This window comes from Antechinus flavipes, chromosome 1 (genome assembly GCF_016432865.1).
Source record: "Antechinus flavipes isolate AdamAnt ecotype Samford, QLD, Australia chromosome 1, AdamAnt_v2, whole genome shotgun sequence".
Lineage (NCBI taxonomy): Eukaryota > Metazoa > Chordata > Mammalia > Dasyuromorphia > Dasyuridae > Antechinus > Antechinus flavipes.
The window spans coordinates 9,993,614-10,011,751 of NC_067398.1; positions in this window are offsets into that span (position 1 = coordinate 9,993,614).

Below are 18,138 nucleotides of genomic sequence, written 5' to 3' on the forward strand. Positions count from 1 at the left end.
GGAATAAGTGCTTATTGCCTAGCACACAGTGGGAGTGGAATAAGTGCTTACTCTCTAGCACACAGTGGGAGTAGAATAAGTGCTTATTGCCTAGCACACAGTGGGAGTGGAATAAGTGCTTACTCTTAGCACACAGTGGGAGTGGAATAAGTGCTTATTGCCTAGCACACAGTGGGAGTGGAATAAGTGCTTACTCTTAGCACACAGTGGGAGTGGAATAAGTGCTTATTGCCTAGCACACAGTGGGAGTGGAATAAGTGCTTACTCTCTAGCACACAGTGGGAGTGGAATAAGTGCTTATTGCCTAGCACACAGTGGGAGTGGAATAAGTGCTTACTCTTAGCACACAGTGGGAGTGGAATAAGTGCTTACTCTCTAGCACACAGTGGGAGTGGAATAAGTGCTTATTGCCTAGCACACAGTGGGAGTGGAATAAGTGCTTACTCTTAGCACACAGTGGGAGTGGAATAAGTGCTTATTGCCTAGCACACAGTGGGAGTGGAATAAGTGCTTACTCTCTAGCACACAGTGGGAGTGGAATAAGTGCTTATTGCCTAGCACACAGTGGGAGTGGAATAAGTGCTTACTCTTAGCACACAGTGGGAGTGGAATAAGTGCTTATTGCCTAGCACACAGTGGGAGTGGAATAAGTGCTTACTCTTAGCACACAGTGGGAGTGGAATAAGTGCTTACTCTCTAGCACACAGTGGGAGTGGAATAAGTGCTTATTGCCTAGCACACAGTGGGAGTGGAATAAGTGCTTACTCTTAGCACACAGTGGGAGTAGAATAATTGCTTATTGCCTAGCACACAGTGGGAGTGGAATAAGTGCTTACTCAGCACACAGTGGGAGTGGAATAAGTGCTTATTGCCTAGCACACAGTGGGAGTGGAATAAGTGCTTACTCTTAGCACACAGTGGGAGTGGAATAAGTGCTTATTGCCTAGCACACAGTAGGAGTAGAATAAGTGCTTATGGCCTAGCACACAGTGGGAGTGGAATAAGTGCTTACTCTCTAGCACACAGTGGGAGTGGAATAAGTGCTTACTCTCTAGCACACAGTGGGAGTGGAATAAGTGCTTACTCTTAGCACACAGTGGGAGTGGAATAAGTGCTTACTCAGCACACAGTGGGAGTGGAATAAGTGCTTACTCTCTAGCACACAGTGGGAGCGGAATAAGTGCTTACTCTCTAGCACACAGTGGGAGTGGAATAAGTGCTTACTCTCTAGCACACAGTGGGAGTGGAATAAGTGCTTGGTAAATTGAAGAGGAAGAACCTCATCCCCAAGGAAAATACCAATATTCATATTGTCAAAAGACTGAGAAATATTTAAAATGCATTTGGCCAAGACGCCTACTTATGGAAGTCTGTTGGGAGTCATGCTACCCAAATGACCCAGGTTGCCTTTTAAAATAAAAAGGAAAATAAATTAATTAAATTTTAAAAATTTAAAAAAGATTTAAAAAACACACATCTTGTATTTTTATTTGAGGATCTTTCTTTAGAGGCCCCTTTGAAACCTACATCTCTTAGAAGGCTCTGGGTTTTTGCACTAATTCTAATTTGGAGGGGGTTGGGTTGCCCTGCGTGTTCCCCAGGACTGAACTCTGACCGAATGCCCTTATGGCAGAGACACCACTAAAAGGGGAACAGCAGAGAGCTTTCAGGATTGAGTCCCTGAACAGGGCAACAGCCAAATTTGGAAGGATTCAAAGGGCATGAAGCTCCTCACAGCGCTTGAGGACTTCCAGAAAGTGAATCATTCACTCCTGGGCCTGGAGAAGTTCTGTTCCTTCTGCGTCCCACTGACACAAACACAAGTGCCGCTATCAGTCTCATCTGATGTGTCAACACACACCTTTGACTTGAAGTTAAGGAGTGCTCATTGACCTGGCAGCCTGTGTCTAATCTTGTAGTCTTGAGTATTTACTGAGCAGAGCACTGTATAGCGTCTACCTTAGTAGGCAGGTTTTTTTCCCCCATTTTAATCATGCACTCATTAGTCTGTGGACTTGACATATTCAAGACACTCTTTGTGTCTTCTAGAGAAGCTGTTATTGGGGATGGGGGTGGGATTGGGAAATCAATAAGGGGCTAGTTCTGGGGGCGGGGAGGGGAGAGGGGGACAACAGTGTCCGCTTTGATCAGACACCTAATGTTATGAGAAGAACTGTGGTTACCTTAAGAGTGGGAAGAAGGGAAAAAACCTGCAGAATTTAGAGGAAAAGAAAAATCTTGTTTCTCTTTTGCTAAGAAAACTTAAGACTGCCAGAACTTATTCTTCAAAGAAAATTATCAATAAAACATGCGAGCAATGAGTATTGTAGCAAATCATCTTCAGTACAAAAATTTCTTATGAAAGAAAAGATGGCTCCCCAAATGAGATTTACGCCCGTCGTTTCAGTATTTTCACACCAAGTAGTGATAACCCGGTAATATTGTCTCCATCTATTACCTGGCCTCCTGCAGGTAGGAATTCATACATCAATCTCACCTTGAACTATACAAGTCAAACTAAGACCCTGGTAATAAAAAAGACAAGCCAGCATTTAGAAGCTGCCTTTGTTGCTTAACGGTTCATTTGCCACCCAAACTGTAGAGGGAAAGTTCATTTTACCAAGTCAACAACTTTAGGATATTTGGGGGATTCAGTAAGCCAGAGGGAAAGAACAAAAGAAATCCTAAGCTTTCATTGTCCATTTTTCACCATGGGTATTTGAAAATACTAGGAAAGGACCTGGAAATTTCCTGCTAGAAATACATTCATCGATTCAGAAAAAGGCATCAGAAAGAGTCTGGCCTGTCGCCTCATGTGATTTCATTGCTTTAGAAAGGCTACTTTGCTGAGCTGTCTATAAAACAAAAGACACCACATTGTTCTTATGGTGGTTCTCATTATTTTGGAAAGATTTCATTTTTTCAAAAGAATCAAGCCTCTAGTGTACTCATTTGCTCGAAGGGCCTAAGGCTGTCATAGGAGGCTGAAAGCAGAGGGCCAAGGACAATGGAGGTACCAGTCTGTCCACAGATGCCTCACAATGCGACTTTTTTCTTCAAAGAATAAGGTTTATATTTGGTAATCAATGGCTGCAGAATAGAAATGCAAAGCAGCTTTTCCCGGTGATATGGCTATTATTACCTTTTAAAGCAGCTGCAGGGCAGTGCAGGGTTTTGTGGTTCTTAGGGCAGAAGCAGTCCTAGCAGGTGTGCTCAGGGACTGCCATAGGAACCACCCCCTGGCTCAACCTCTGGCTGCTTCTGGGGCAGTCTGGAGCTATGATCTGGCTACAGGAACAAACCCCTGCAGATTCAGCCCGCATTTCTCTCCGTAAATCCCGCCACCCCAGTCTTGATTGTTTTGTCACAGGATTGGATGATTCCCTGTTAATGACCAAACTATTAGCAGTTTTAAATATAGAAAATTGAGACAGGGAAAGACTACTATAGGATTGTAGCCAGGGTTAAGTCAGTTCTTTTGGGATCCTCTCCACAACCTGCTTTGAGAAACACATAAGGAAAAGAAGTTGAGACACAAATCCTGGGTGGGAATGTCCCTGCATTTCGCGCAAGGGAAATCTGGGAGGAAGAAGCTGCGTCCTGGGCTTGGTTAGCTCTCACCTGCTGCTCCTGGGGGGGTGTGACCGTCCCATCCCAAGCTCAAGCTGCTGTTTCCTTTGGCTGGTCCCATTCCCAGGCTGGGCATCTGCTCTCTGCTCCTTGCCAGACGGGCTCTACCTAACCTTACTCTGCTTGCTGCATGTTTGGGCCAGCGGGAGACCCCAGAGAGCCCATCCTCCTGCTTTGTCTTACTGTTGGGCTGCCACTGGGCAGAAGCCCCCAGCCGCCATAAACCTGGTAAACTGGGAAATACGTGCCCACGGTCACCTCAGCTCACCAAGTCTGTCCTTTGGTCTTAGGTTAACTCTCCAGTAGCTTTTCTATGCTCCCTGGCAAACAGGGTGGGGGGGTCTTAGCAGACTTTTTAATAAGCATGTAATGGCTGTGAGGACCTAGAATGAATATTGATTGATGTCTTTTTAGTGAATGACAACTTGCCAGGACTTTTTGATTCCATCTATAGTTATACAGAATTCCCATAAATCTTCACGGTCAATCCTACTGAAAAATGGTCACACTAGTAATAGACAGAGATCATCCAAACATCATTTCTATTTCACTTTGGGGTACTTTAGTTTCCTAATTAGATTGCGCTTAGCATAGATCTCTGGGACCCGGAGCCCTCCTGCCACACTGACATGGAACTGACCATTTGGCCAGTCTAGAATCCATCTAATCTAATGATCTAGTTCATGATACTCCATCTTTGACGTAAAAATAATTCGAGTTTTTCAAATGCTTTGATAAAGTTTAAGTAAGCAATATCTACAGCATTCCTCTTACTTTACTATTTAATAATAACAAAAAAAAATGAAATCAGTCTTCTAGGACTGATGAAGCTATGCTGTCTCATCATAGTTAACTGCCCTTTCTGGATGTCCAGTTACTGTTTCTTATCACCCATTTGAAAACTTTACCAGGAATCAGTCAGATTCTCTTTTTTCGAAAATCCTTCTCCAATACTGCCTACCTTTCCTGTTTTCCATCGTACTTCCGATGTTACAGAAGATAGCTCAGCAGTTAGGTCAGCCAGTTCTTTCTTTACCTGAGGGTGAAGTTCATCTGGGCAGGGAAAGACAGCTAAGTGATTATTGCCAGCCTTATCTGGGTATCATCTCCTGATGAACCACAGGTGTGTCTGCCCCTCATGTCTCAACTGTGACCATTGTACTCTGGGAGATCCTGGTCTGTAACTGCCCACTCTTTGCTCTGTGTGGGTAACTCTAAGGCAACAGGTTTTTTTATTTTTTTATTTTAATTAAAAAAAATTCTCGATGTAGCAAATACCAAATTAAATGAACATTTTTATATCTGTAGCAGAACAAAGAGGATTATACATCTACCTGATATTATGTGGTTTGCTTTTTTTAAAAAAGAGAATAAATCTCACAATGAAAATTCAAAATTTCATAAATGTGCTGCTTGTCGTTTTTATCCCTTCTGTCAAATTTTCAATACTTCAATGACCTTTTCTTTTTTTTTTTTCTTTTTTCTATTTCTCTTCTTACCTTGTCCCTTCCCTACTGGGGGGAAAAAAAAAGGAACAAAATCCCCATGTCCAAATAGAGCTCTCTCTCTGGATCACCTCTCTTGCCTACATACACACATAGACAACTATACTCAGACCTTTTTCTGACTCTCCTTTGCCAAAATGTCCTAGTAAAATTCTAAAACTTTTTCAAGTTTGGGGGTTTGTTCTCAAATGACAGTTTAAAATACATTTCTAAGTATGGTATTCCACAGCTTTTTGATGACTTCCTGTTTGTATCCTCTTCCATTCTCTATTTGTTTAGACATCTCTATACTTGTGAATATATTTTTAAATTCATGTGGTAATTTTGGTCAGTGTTGGATACATTTCTTCCGACTTTGCATTATTTATTTCCAATGTATTACTTCTCATGTCTTTGCAGATTAATTATTAATAAGTCATCAGACAATGCTAACATTTGTCAAAATGTGAAAAACTTCACTTCATGAATTTTATTGGATTAGAATTTTATTTTCTGATTTTCTTATACTTATCTTAAATTCCTTTTAGCATTTTATGGATATTTTCTGCTTTTTTGAGATCATTTACCTCATTTTCTTAAAATGCCAATTGTTCCATTAGTTGTCATTAACATTAGATTGATATCTACAATATCAATGTATAATCTTCTTTTGTTCTGCTACAGATATAGAAATGTTCACCTAACTTGGTATTTGCTACAGTGAGAATTTTTTAAATTTTGTATCCATTATTATGTTGATAAGTCCAATTAAAATTCTTTTCTCTCACACTTTTCATTATTTAAGCAATCTCATGCATAGATTAGAAGGAAAATATTTGAAAATGTATGTGTTTTCTCACTTTCAACTATCTGTGTATTTTGTGGAGGCAAAAGGGGCTTGGGCAAAGGTGAAGATGGAAGCAAACATTTCCAGTTGATGACAAGATTAGGAGGAAGGAGCTTCAAAATATATGGAGTTCAGCTAGTCTTTAGCTAGGTGGTCATCCCACCAATCTCTGGAAAAAACTTCCCAAATTAATTTGGTTAAATGTTGCTCATTTTACATTTATTGTTCTCTAATGTTACTTTGAGGCTACTCATTTGTTCATACCTCTTTTGCTTATTTATGGACACATTTTCTGACTCCTTAGAATGTAACCTCCTTGAGGGCAGGGGCTGATTTTTCTGTTTTCACTGTCTGGCACAAAATAAGTGATTAATAAATGTTTGTTGAGTACAATTAGGATTCACGCTTCTGTGTAACTTCATTTTCCTTCCTTGCAGCTTAAACCCCTATTTTTATGTTTTGACAAACCTGAAGAACTCTGTTATCCTCTGAATTAACCTTTCATTCCCTTGGAGATGATACACAGTCATTGCCTTTCCTCCTCTCTTTCCCTTTTTCTTCCTCTCTCAACTAAATTATTCCATTTTTAAAAGGTGGCTTATTTTCCAATTTGTGATTGGTGAGAGAAAGTAGGGCAAAGTGGATAGAAAACTATTTTCCGAGTCTTTAGCCCATCTCTGACATTGATTAGGGAATTCAGTTAGATTTGAAATAACAAATCTGGTTCCCCGTCCCCCAGTCTTTGCCATTGCCTTGTTCTGCCACAAATTAACTTTAAATGTGATTCTTTAGCTTGACATAATGATCCAAAAGGAAGCCAAACCAATCTGGGCTATCCAAACTACACTAGTAGCTGAGTTGTTGATTGTTATGGGAATAAGAATGGCCCCTACCTCCCAGGTCTCTGTGAGGATAAATGAGATCCTATTTGTCAAGCTCTTGGCACTGGTCCGGGCACTTAGTAAGTGCACTCCTCATAAATTTTATTTATTATTATTATTATTTACATTCAAAGGTCCTTTCCTTAAGGATTTCATTTTCTGCATATACAAGGTAGAAAAGTCATAAAAAAATGCCTAGGGCTGAACTCCCTAGAGGTCTCAGTTGATTGAACAGTTTGGAATTTCATCGTTATCCTCGGAAGAATGTCAAGATACTAATTGCCTTATAATTGCATTAGTGAACACGTATGATTTAATTTCAATGGGCTACCTTCCAATGAATAGGCATACTTTTAATCTCAGATTTTCAGCCTCATTATGGTGAGTGGAACTTTATTCTAATGACTTTCTGGGTCTTTTTTTTTTTTTTTTTCTTTTTTCTTTTTCTCATAGGGATCCTCTTTTTAGCAATTTTATTTGCTGGAATGGCTGTTGCTAGAGAAGTAGCTGCAAGGGTATACTTAGCCAGATTTTTAACCCCCAATTTGATTCGCTGGCTTAAAAAGAATAAATACTTAAAATCTGAAACCATCATTGTCACACCAGGAAAACCTCTTGGAAGAGCCAAAGTTTTATCAGCTGTCCTTTATCCTGGAAGGGCTAACAGGGCTAAGGAGGAGCCCAAAGGGGAAAACGGAATGGAGACCAATGGGTCTCCAACTCACAATGGGTGACGACATTGGGAAAGAACGGCTTCAACTGAGACTTCCATGCAACCTCCCTTCACTGTAATTCAGAATTTTGTGCCTAAGGCAAGGAAAAGATGTGGTAGAAGCATAGGATGTGAAGGAAGCACTTTCCAGTGAGCACCATGCATTTTTGTTAATTATATAGTATTAGTAATATATAGTAATTACATAATAATAAAAATATAGTAATAATTATATAGTAATAGTTTTATCTCCAACCTTACTCTAAATCACGGGTTCTTAACTTGAGGCCTTTGAACTTAAAAAACAAAAAAAAAATATGTTTTGATAACTGAATTTTTATATAATTGATTTCCTTTGTGATCCTAAATATTTTATTCTGTTTATATGCATTTAAATACATTATTCTAAGAAAAGATTCACAGAGGTCACCAGACTTTTCAAGGGTTCCATGACACAAAAATGGTCAAACACTTATGCCTTAGATTAATTCTAAACAAGTTAAGGACCTTTCAATGAGCTACATTAATCCAAAAAAGTGTCTAACTGGTTTTTAGTGAAACTCAATGAACCCTTTTATCAAAATTTGGTTTTAGGGGCAGTTAGATGACATAGTAGATAGAGCACTGATCTTGGAGTCACAAGGACCTGAATTGAAATCTGGATTCAGACACTTAATACTTATTAACTGTGTAACGCTGGGCAAGTCACTTAACTCCAACTGCCTCCCCCAAAAAGTGGTTTTATTTTATTAGCATTTTTATGACTGTTTTCTAGGTGTTTTTGAGATGTTATATTAAAAAAAACCTCCTTAGGGATACATTTATCTTTTTACCCTTTCATGTTAAAAATTAAAATTTTGTGACTTTTATTACCTTTTGTATTTTAAAATAAAAAGTCATGCCAAAGAAGAGTAACAAACAAAATTGTAATATTGCTTAGGATTGTACTTGAAAGGCCAAAATTAAATTTAAAATATATTCCTTCCTTACTTTTTTGTCTTTCTCTCTTTCTCTTTTCCTTCCTTCCTTCCTTCCTTCCTTCCTTCCTTCCTTCCTTCCTTCCTTCCTTCCTTCCTTCCTTCCTTCCTTCCTTCCTTCCTTCCTTCCTTCCTTCCTTCCTTCCTTCCTTCCTTCCTTCTTTCTTTCTTTCTTTCCTTCCTTTCTCTCCCTCTACCCCCTCATTTTCCCTTCCTTCCTTCCTTTCCTAAGAAGTTGTCTTTCTTTTATAGATGAAGCAACTGAGGCAGACAGATTAAAGTGACTTGCCCAGAATCACATAGCTGGCAAGTGTCTGAAGTGGGATCTGAACTCAAGTCTCTATTCCCGCCTCCACATCCAGCACATTGGCTATTTTGCCATATTGCCTTTGGCTGCCCCTTTGCCTCTCCAGGTATATTTGGAAAGGAAGATGATGTCAAAACAGGGTATCATCAACTGTGAATTTTATAAAGAAAGAAAAGCACTTTGCTCAGTAGAAAAGCAGCACGTCGGGTGTAGATCCAAAATGCAGAACACTTGAAAACCAATGGCCCAGGGCCCATCTTTTGTGTTCATAGATGGGACTTGTTGGGTATCTGAAAAGTCCAGACCAAAAATAGTTTCTTCAATGAGATTTCACTATGTTTATGCTGAATCAGGTTTTTCCAAACATCATCCAGTGTCAAACTCATTTCCCTCCCCTGGATAATATATTCCAAGTATTCCCAAATGAGCATCTGGCCAGATGGTCTAAATGACACTGATCCTTCTCAAAGACAGCGTCTTGTGTGCTCTTGTGCAGACATTCACATATGCTTCGGAATGGAGAAAAACACCAAGTTAAGAAACTCTGCTTTCATCAACCAACTCCCAGGAAGCCCCAGAGAAAGAGCAGAGGGATCTGAGCAAGGTCATTCGGGTCCTCCTAAGCCAAGTCAACCCAGGAGGGAGGAGGATCGTTTTTCTAGAACTGTCTGTCTTCCATTTTCATCTGATTCTGTTCTCTTAGAAACCTAATGGCCACTTATTTTTAGCAGGAGTTTGGCTTGCCAGAGAAGCAGCAGGGGGCCCAGGAATGCACATATTTTCTTTTTGTTATTTCAGTCTGTATCCTTGGGTCTGGATGAGGAAGGGAAGTGATAGTTTTGTGGGAGCAGAGCCCACATAGATGAAATCACCTTTGTCTTTTAAAGTAAATGTGATGGGGAAAAGACACATATTGTAAAAATCAATGAAATCACTTTTGCTTTTTAAAGTAAATGTGATGGGGAAAAGACAGATATTGTGAAAATCAGTGAAATCACTTTTGCTTTTTAAAGTAAATGTGATAGGGGAGAAGATACATATTGTGAAAATCAGTGAAATCACCTTTGTCTTTTAAAGTAAATGTGATGGAGAAAAGATACATATTGTGAAAATCAGTGACAGTGAATTTGTATATAAAACTTCTATTAGTAGTAATAGCATATAAGGATATTATTGCAGTAGGTAGTCTTTTCATATCTGAAATCAACACCTGTTCCCTTCAGTCTGGATATGATTTCACCTGCCTTTTTGTCACAAACACTGAGAATATCATTTAATAGACTCCTTTCTTTACTTTACTGAAATCATACCTTTTTACATTCATTTCTAGGTAATTTCTTCCCCTGTTTCAACAAGAGTGATCCTTAGAATAGAAAAGAAAGATGGGAGGGGGAGGGGAAGGAAGCAATTCAGCAAAACTAAGTAATACATCAGCTGAGTCTGCCAGGATGTTCATTGTTTAACATCCATAGGTCTGCACTTCTGTGAAAAAGCGAGAAAATGGTGCATCTTTTCTTCTTCTTTTCCATGACAAACAAGGTTGTTATAATTTCACAGTGTTTAGTTTCAGGGTTTTTTTTTTTTTTTTTTGGCTGCCATTTTGTTTTCATTTTACTTTTGTAGTGATTTTACATATCGATTTCCTGGTTTTTTACTTGACACCAGTTCACAGAAGTCTTCAGAGATTTTCTGAGTTCTTCCTAGAAATTGTATCTTATGGTGCATTGAAATTTTTCTTTGCCTCCATGGATTATAGTTATTATTTGTTATTCCACAATTGATGGGAAGCTATGATCCAGGATCCTATTTCTATGGATGGAGGACTGAAACCAATTCAGTTTACTCTATACTTTTTATGTGCCAGTCACTTTTTTATCCACACGATGCCCACTATCCATTAATATCTTCAAACTCTATCTTGGACCCTCCCTGCTTCTTTTATCTGCCACGGTGATTTCATCATATTTTGTGTGTTCAGTTACCATTTTTCTTGTATATTCCCACATCTACAGATCCATTCCTAATCACTGTTCTGAACTGTAATCCTGTATCACCAGTTGCCTGTTGGACATTTTGAATTGAATGTCCTGGAGGCGTTTCACATATAATGTGCCTAAAAGAGAGCTCATAATCTTTTCCCATAAATTCTTCCCTTCTCTGAACTGCCCTAAAATGTCAAGAGCTTCCCAATAATCCAGTCTTACAACTTACTTTGTGATTACCCTTCACCAGTAAAATGCTGCAGTAGATAGTGTGCTAAGTCTGCAGTCAGGAAGATCTGGCTTCAAACCCAGCCTTAGACACTTTCTCGCCAAGTGATCCTGGATAAGAAGTCTCAGTTGTAAAATGAGAATAACACTAGTCTCTACCTCCCACAGTGGCCACGAGCATTGAACGTCCCTTCTTTCTTCTTTCCTTGGTGTCTTCGACTCTTAATCATCCAATTCATCAGCCACCTAAACTCCTCATTTCTTTCCCTTCAGCATCTCTCCTACATGTTCATCACTTCTCCATGCTCTCACCTTCAGTTTGCGCCACTCCAGATGCCCTGCACTCAGCTATGGGTCTTTGCTAAATCAGAGCTCCGAATATTCCGGCCCTTACTTCAGTAACCTTGGTGGCTCCCTGTTACCTCCAGGATCAACCAGATTAAGTTCTTTTTTGGCATTAACAGCTCTTTCCAAGGTGCCCCCTTTCTCCCTGTCTGTTCTCACATTCTGCTCTTTTCACCCACTCTGCCAGTCCGTTACACTAGTTTATTTGATGTTCCTGGAAGAAATTCTCTCTCTCCCTTTACTGGGCCTTTCTTCTTCCTGTTCCTTTAGGCCGGGGGTTCTAGAATGAATATATACACATACACATATACATACCCACACCTCTATTTATATACATTTATGCACATACATATTGAAATAGATGGAATATACATACACATAGATTCCACATTTATATGGAAGTATATATGTTTATACACATACATACAAATACGTACACACACATATATAATAAAGAAATATATGTGTAAAATATACATATATACATACATATATATGTGCACACACATTTCTAGGTTTGCCAGCAGTAGCCAAGAAATGAGAATTCCTCAGTGTACCCTCATCATTTGAGGTATGAGAGTCTCTGATATAAAGGGCAAATAAAAATACGGGCAAAGTTTATTGTACTGACATTAAACAGCTGGTTATTTGGTTCGTACCCCCTCTAGTTTGAACATCAATTTGCTAGGATTTAGCCACCTCTCTCACTATTGTTCCTGGCTTATTAATGACCTCTTGGTATGACTGAGCTGGAAATGTCATTTTTTCTCTTCTTCAATCAATGAAGAATAGTAACCCCCAGTCCACCAATTATCTACCTGGTTATATGTTCTGTAAATTTCAAGAAACTAATTTTTGGGGGCATTTCTGTGTCAGCTTTAAATGATCCCCCTTGGGTTATAAGTGTGAAGACCGAGTTAGCTCCCTGTTGACCTCAGGATCAGCTAGTCAGGATCAGCAAAAGTCCTTGGTCTTTAGGGGGAGAAGTAAAGGAGATGGACAAAACAGCTACAAGCTCTCCACAACCTCCCTTCTCTTCCTCCACCGCCAAAGTGTCCCTCGATTGTCTTACTCCACCCCCTCATCCTTCCCACAAATCTCTGTATACGCCAAAAGATCGAGTCAGCACGGAATAGTGAGAAGGGCCATTTTCCAAGCATGTGCTAATAGAGTATTGTCCAATCGGTAATTAGCCTCAAGTGCTCGGCCCTCCAGCTCCAGTGCACCCATTCAGAGTTTCAGCCCTTTACATATAAGCAAGAAAATCACAATCCTGTTTGTCTTTAGATGACTTTTCCATTTGATGACTTCCTACCATTTTCTTTTGCAAACTAGGGAGCCATCTGATATTGAACATGACTTCAGTTCAGCCACAAGGTAGATACTCTCCAGAATGACAAAACTTTCTAGACTGATGAAAGCTGCTGCACAAAAAGCCACGGGCTGTTCTTCAAGACCTTTTCTTCTTTATGAGGTTCTGGAGTTCTGAAATTCTGCTCTTTTCACCCACTATGCTCTATGGTCAAACTGACTTGATGTTCCTGAAGGAGAATCAGGCTCTGTTTCTTTTTCTTTTGGCTGTTCCCTATGCCTGAGAGAATACATATCTGGAAATATATGGAATAATAAATATATATAAGTATACATATATACATATCCCACATATATGGCAGTGTGTGTATATGTAAGTATGTGTATATGTGCATGAATATCTGTGGTTCAGCCTCCCCGCTTCTGCTTCATTGACTGACTTTGCTAAAAGGCACCATTTTAAGCCAGCGCTTAAATGGATTAGTCAGTGTGTGACCAAAGCAGAAGCATTCCTTGGCTGTAACACACTGGGCTTTTCATTCAATTCCAAGACCGACTCCCCTAAGACAGAAAGATCCTCAGTCTTTTTCTGGGTCATTTTTCCAGGTCATGGCCTTCCCAGATTGGTCCGGACCCCAGGAATCAGGATGTGGCCACAAATGCCCCAAATCCCAGCTGCAGAACAAGAAAAGTCTCACTCGCCTGTCACGGGGGCTGAAGACCCCTCAACCCTGTTGCTGGGCTACATTCACTACTTATTTCCCTGTCAGCCACGTGAAGAATCTCTTCATTTTTGCAGGGCTTCTCCCTTCTAGGAGTCAAACATTTATCTAGCCTCATAACTCCATGTTCATTGGGAAGGCTTGTGCTAAAAAGTCTCTTAAGGCCGGTTTGACTTGGGATTCAGAGGCAGGAAGATGGCCATTTTTGCCTTCCTTCCATCTTCCAAAGTTTGTCCTAGCTCTATTTCTGCCATAACCGTTTGCATCTTCCATTGTGTCAGGCAAAATGCCAAATCAATGTCCCGGCTTAGGACCGAAATCCTGCCCAGCCCTTAGCAAGGTGCTTGGCTCTGTAAGTACTTTATAAATATTGATTGATTTATTCATTGATTTAATTACAATTTTCTTTTATTCTCCCATAATAATTAATCGGTGCTATCTGTCAGTGTTTACAGGTTTAAAGTGGAAAGTGAAATGGAAGGAAGGCTTACTAACTTTTTTTTTTTTTTGAGCTTCTCCTTCATTTTGGGAATTTAAGTTTTTAACTTTTTTTCAATTCATCCCTTAGGCTTTGACTCTCTTTAAGTCAACACTTTCAGGGACAAGCCAGCTTTAGAAAGAAAAAAAGGAGGGGGGGGGGAAGAAAGAAAGAAGAAAGGTGACTTCTGAGATGACTTGCTTCTGAGAAAAGTGTCCCAGTTTTACAAGCCTACCTGCACTGTCTCCTATATAGCCTCAGATAAATTATTTTGCATTGTATGGGTAACTTCCCCAGCTATTAAGGAATCTTATGGGACAAGGATGGCTGTTAGACCTGTGATTTCATTAATACAAGGAACTTGTTGGATTAATAAAAGTTGTTGTAAGAAGGTAGGGGATGATACAACCAGTCTCTTCATTAGTATAAGGAAATTACCATTAACTAATGCAGACCATCCCTCTCTCTGCAGCTAATAGTTGCCTAGAACACCAGGCCAAGGTCACACGGCCAGTGTGTGTCTCAGGCCAAGGTCACACACGGCCAGTGTGTGTCTCAGGCCAAGGTCACAGGCCAGTGTGTGTCTCAGGCCAAGGTCACACGGCCGGTGTGTGTCTCAGGCCAAGGTCACACGGCCGGTGTGTGTCTCAGGCCAAGGTCACACGGCCGGTGTGTGTCTCAGGCCAAGGTCACACGGCCGGTGTGTGTCTCAGGCCAAGGTCACACGGCCGGTGTGTGTCTCAGGCCAAGGTCACACACGGCCGTGTGTGTCTCAGGCCAAGGTCACAGGCCGGTGTGTGTCTCAGGCCAAGGTCACAGGCCGGTGTGTGTCTCAGGCCAAGGTCACACGGCCGGTGTGTGTCTCAGGCCAAGGTCACACGGCCGGTGTGTGTCTCAGGCCAAGGTCACACGGCCGGTGTGTGTCTCAGGCCAAGGTCACAGGCCAGTGTGTGTCTCAGGCCAAGGTCACAGGCCAGTGTGTGTCTCAGGCCAAGGTCACACGGCCAGTGTGTGTCTCAGGTGAGACCTGAACTGATGTCTTCCTGGATGGAAGACCAAATCTCCCTACTGATATATGGAGCCTCCAAGGAGTTTATGGATGATTACTTTAAAAAAAATCAAACTTTTTGATGAAATTCTTTCTCATTTATAGCTCAGAGCCCCCAGGATGGGTTTAAAAAAGCCCACAATCCTCCACCCAGTTATTTAATCCAACCTGTCCTTTCCACTCCCTTGTGTCCTGAGCCATTCTTTGGTTTCCTCCCTTGCAGCTTCCCCCTCACATTAAATACCGATTCTATAGCATTTGTCACCAATCATAGTTTCATCTCAAAATCCAGAAATAAAGAACAGCTTAAGAAACAGAGCTATGGACATCATCTCTGCCATTTGCAGGCAGGGGTGAGTTGGGCTACTACAGCCCTTCACAGGCTTTTTCAGATCCCCAGGAGTCCGCAGCTTCACTGTTGTAGCCACATCCCTGCTCAGGAGACTGGATGGGTGAGGATTCTAGCTTTAGTTCTCCACCGTCTGTTCCCACCTGCCGTGGAGCCGCCATAGCGATCTAACCCGCAGAGCCAACGTGCTTTTTCATGTCCCAAAGGTACTTGGGTATACGCCAATGACCCGCGAGGTCAGACTTTAGTAGCTGACTCAGTGATTTCCTCTTTTCTGTTCCTTGACAGCCTATAATTTCATCATTCATCTTCAGACCCTTCAGTCTTTAATCTGATAGTGAATCTATATGCATTTATTAAACACTTACTGTGTGCCAGACATACTGTGTGCTAAATGCTGGACATAGGAAGAAGGCAAAAGCAGTCCTTTCCTTCAAGGAACTTATATTTTAAGGAGAGACAACATGTAAATAACTGGTTATATATAAGTTATATACAGTAGGTGGAAGGTAATCTGAAAGAGGAAGTCATTAGCCTCTTGAAGGACCAAGGAAGACTTCCTGACATCCGCCTTTTCTGCTTTATTAACTCCTATGAACATGGCATTTTATTTTTTAAAGACAATCTTATGAGACAAGTAGTGACTATTTTATACCCCCATATTACAGATTGGGAAATTGAGGCTTAGAAAGACTATATTTATACAGTACTTTACGGTTTGCAAGGCACTCCACAGACATCTTATTTGGTCTTTATACCAGCCCTCAGAGGCAAGGGCTGTTAGTACCCAGACTTTACAGATAGGAAAACTGAGGGGTTAATAACTTGCTGAGGTTGCATTTAGACTCTGGTCTTCCTGACTCCCCTTACACATTTGCTTATCTTTATTTAAATGTTGATTTTTGTCTCCTAAAATAGTAATGATGATAAACTGTTAACTGCAGGCATTGCTAGCTCTGGGATTATTTATTGGGAATATATTTAGAAGGAGATGATTGGAGGATAGTGTCCTGGGAGAGAGAGAGATTTCTGAAGCTCCTGTATATTTGCTAATGAATGGCCTGCTGGTTAGGGTTTAAGAGATAAAAAGAGAATTAAAGATTCATTTTCCAGCTTCCCAGGGCAGAGAGAATTTGCATCAAAGTCCTTTCAGAAAAAAAGAATGCGGCGCAGTGACTGGGGATCATCATAATGACAATTAATTAACATTTATTAAGCATCTACCACGTGATGAGCATAATCCTAAACCTGGGTGCACAAAGATAGACAAAAAAAATAGTCCCTGCTCTCAGAGAGCTTACAACCGAATGGTGAAGTCCATGCAAAGAACTGTAGAAAAACAAAGTAAATTGGATAGGATCCATGGAAGGCTGCCATGTTCTTTAACTGCTGTTAAAGTTACCAGCCTTAGTCTCAGGTACCTGCAAGTCTCTGCTTCCTGTGCTACTCCTTTTATTGAAGGAAAAAAGAGAAAACCCTGTGATTAGTTTTATTCAGTGATGGGCTGGCAAGTGTTATTTCCTCCTTCACTTTCTGAAGTCTGAACGATCAACAAAAGAATAAAACAAGCCACGTTGGAAGCATTTGTTGGTTTCTGAGGTGTAAATGCTCACACAGAAAATTTAACAATCGACTTTCATCCAGCCCACCCCGCTGGATATTATGTTTTACCGGACATTATCTGAACCCTTGCTGCTGCTCGGTAATTTTGTCTCTTCTCAGCTTCCAGCAGCCTTCGTCTGGTCGGTGATCCTTCCTCCTTTCTTCCCTCAGTAGATGTCGTACTGAGCATGGGGAGCAGGTCACCTCTCTCAAATCCTCTCTCCTCCAGGTTTCTCTCTTCTCACAGTCTGCTCTTCCTTTCTCCTTTAGTGTCTTTGAAGAAAACCCAATAATGGTCCCCGTACCTTGGCTACTTATCCCATCTCATTTTACCTCTTCTGGGACTTTTCTTAATCACTCATGCCTCTTTCTTGTCTCTTATAAATGTTTCATCATGGATTTAACTTCACATAAAAAATTGAACACCTCTGAAGCCATTACAATCAAAACACACTTTGAACAAGCAAATGTAACATCCCCTCAAAGGAGCTGATTCTTTGTAGGTAAAATAGGAAGCATCCAGGGCCTAGCAAAACATACAGGCCATGCTCTGACAGACATCACTGAGCTGAATGAATCATGGCGGGAGATTTTCACAGGGAGACAAGAGATGAGCAAGGAGATGGAGCTGGTGGGATGCTGCTGCAGGGGGCTGAGGGACCGCTCTGCTGGGGGGTCCGGGCCCTGAGGAGAAGGGTCTGAAAGGAGAATGCTGGGGGGGAAAACACCAAAAAAAACCCAAACTCAGAATACATGGGTAAAAACTGGAGAATGCTGCAGAAGGGTTTTTAAAAAGGTCTTTGTTTCTACTTGCTCGGTTCCTCCATCCCTCAGCGGGATGCTGCCTCACATCTGCTCTGATTTGTTCTTGCTAATGCTTTAATTTTGTCATTTTGTGACTCAGTTTCTCTTTACTTAAAACAAGTGTCGCCAATCCTAATACGTTTATGGCTCGTGGAGTGGAATGAGAGACATTGTGGTCACCTAGGATTTGTGCAGAATCGTAAAGGGGCAGAGATGCCAGGCTCTGGGCAATAAAGAAGGAAAATATCTCCTTTAGTCTAGGGGTACTATTACATATGATTAATAATCAGACTGAAGGATTTTTATCTTTAACCTTTCCAGACTGGTAAAGGAAAGGGCCTTAATGGTTGTTGTGAAAACTGGGGCTTTTCTCTCATGTTTAAGAGAAAGAAGGTGGCTTAGAGAAGCCTCCAACATTGAATAAGGAAGCA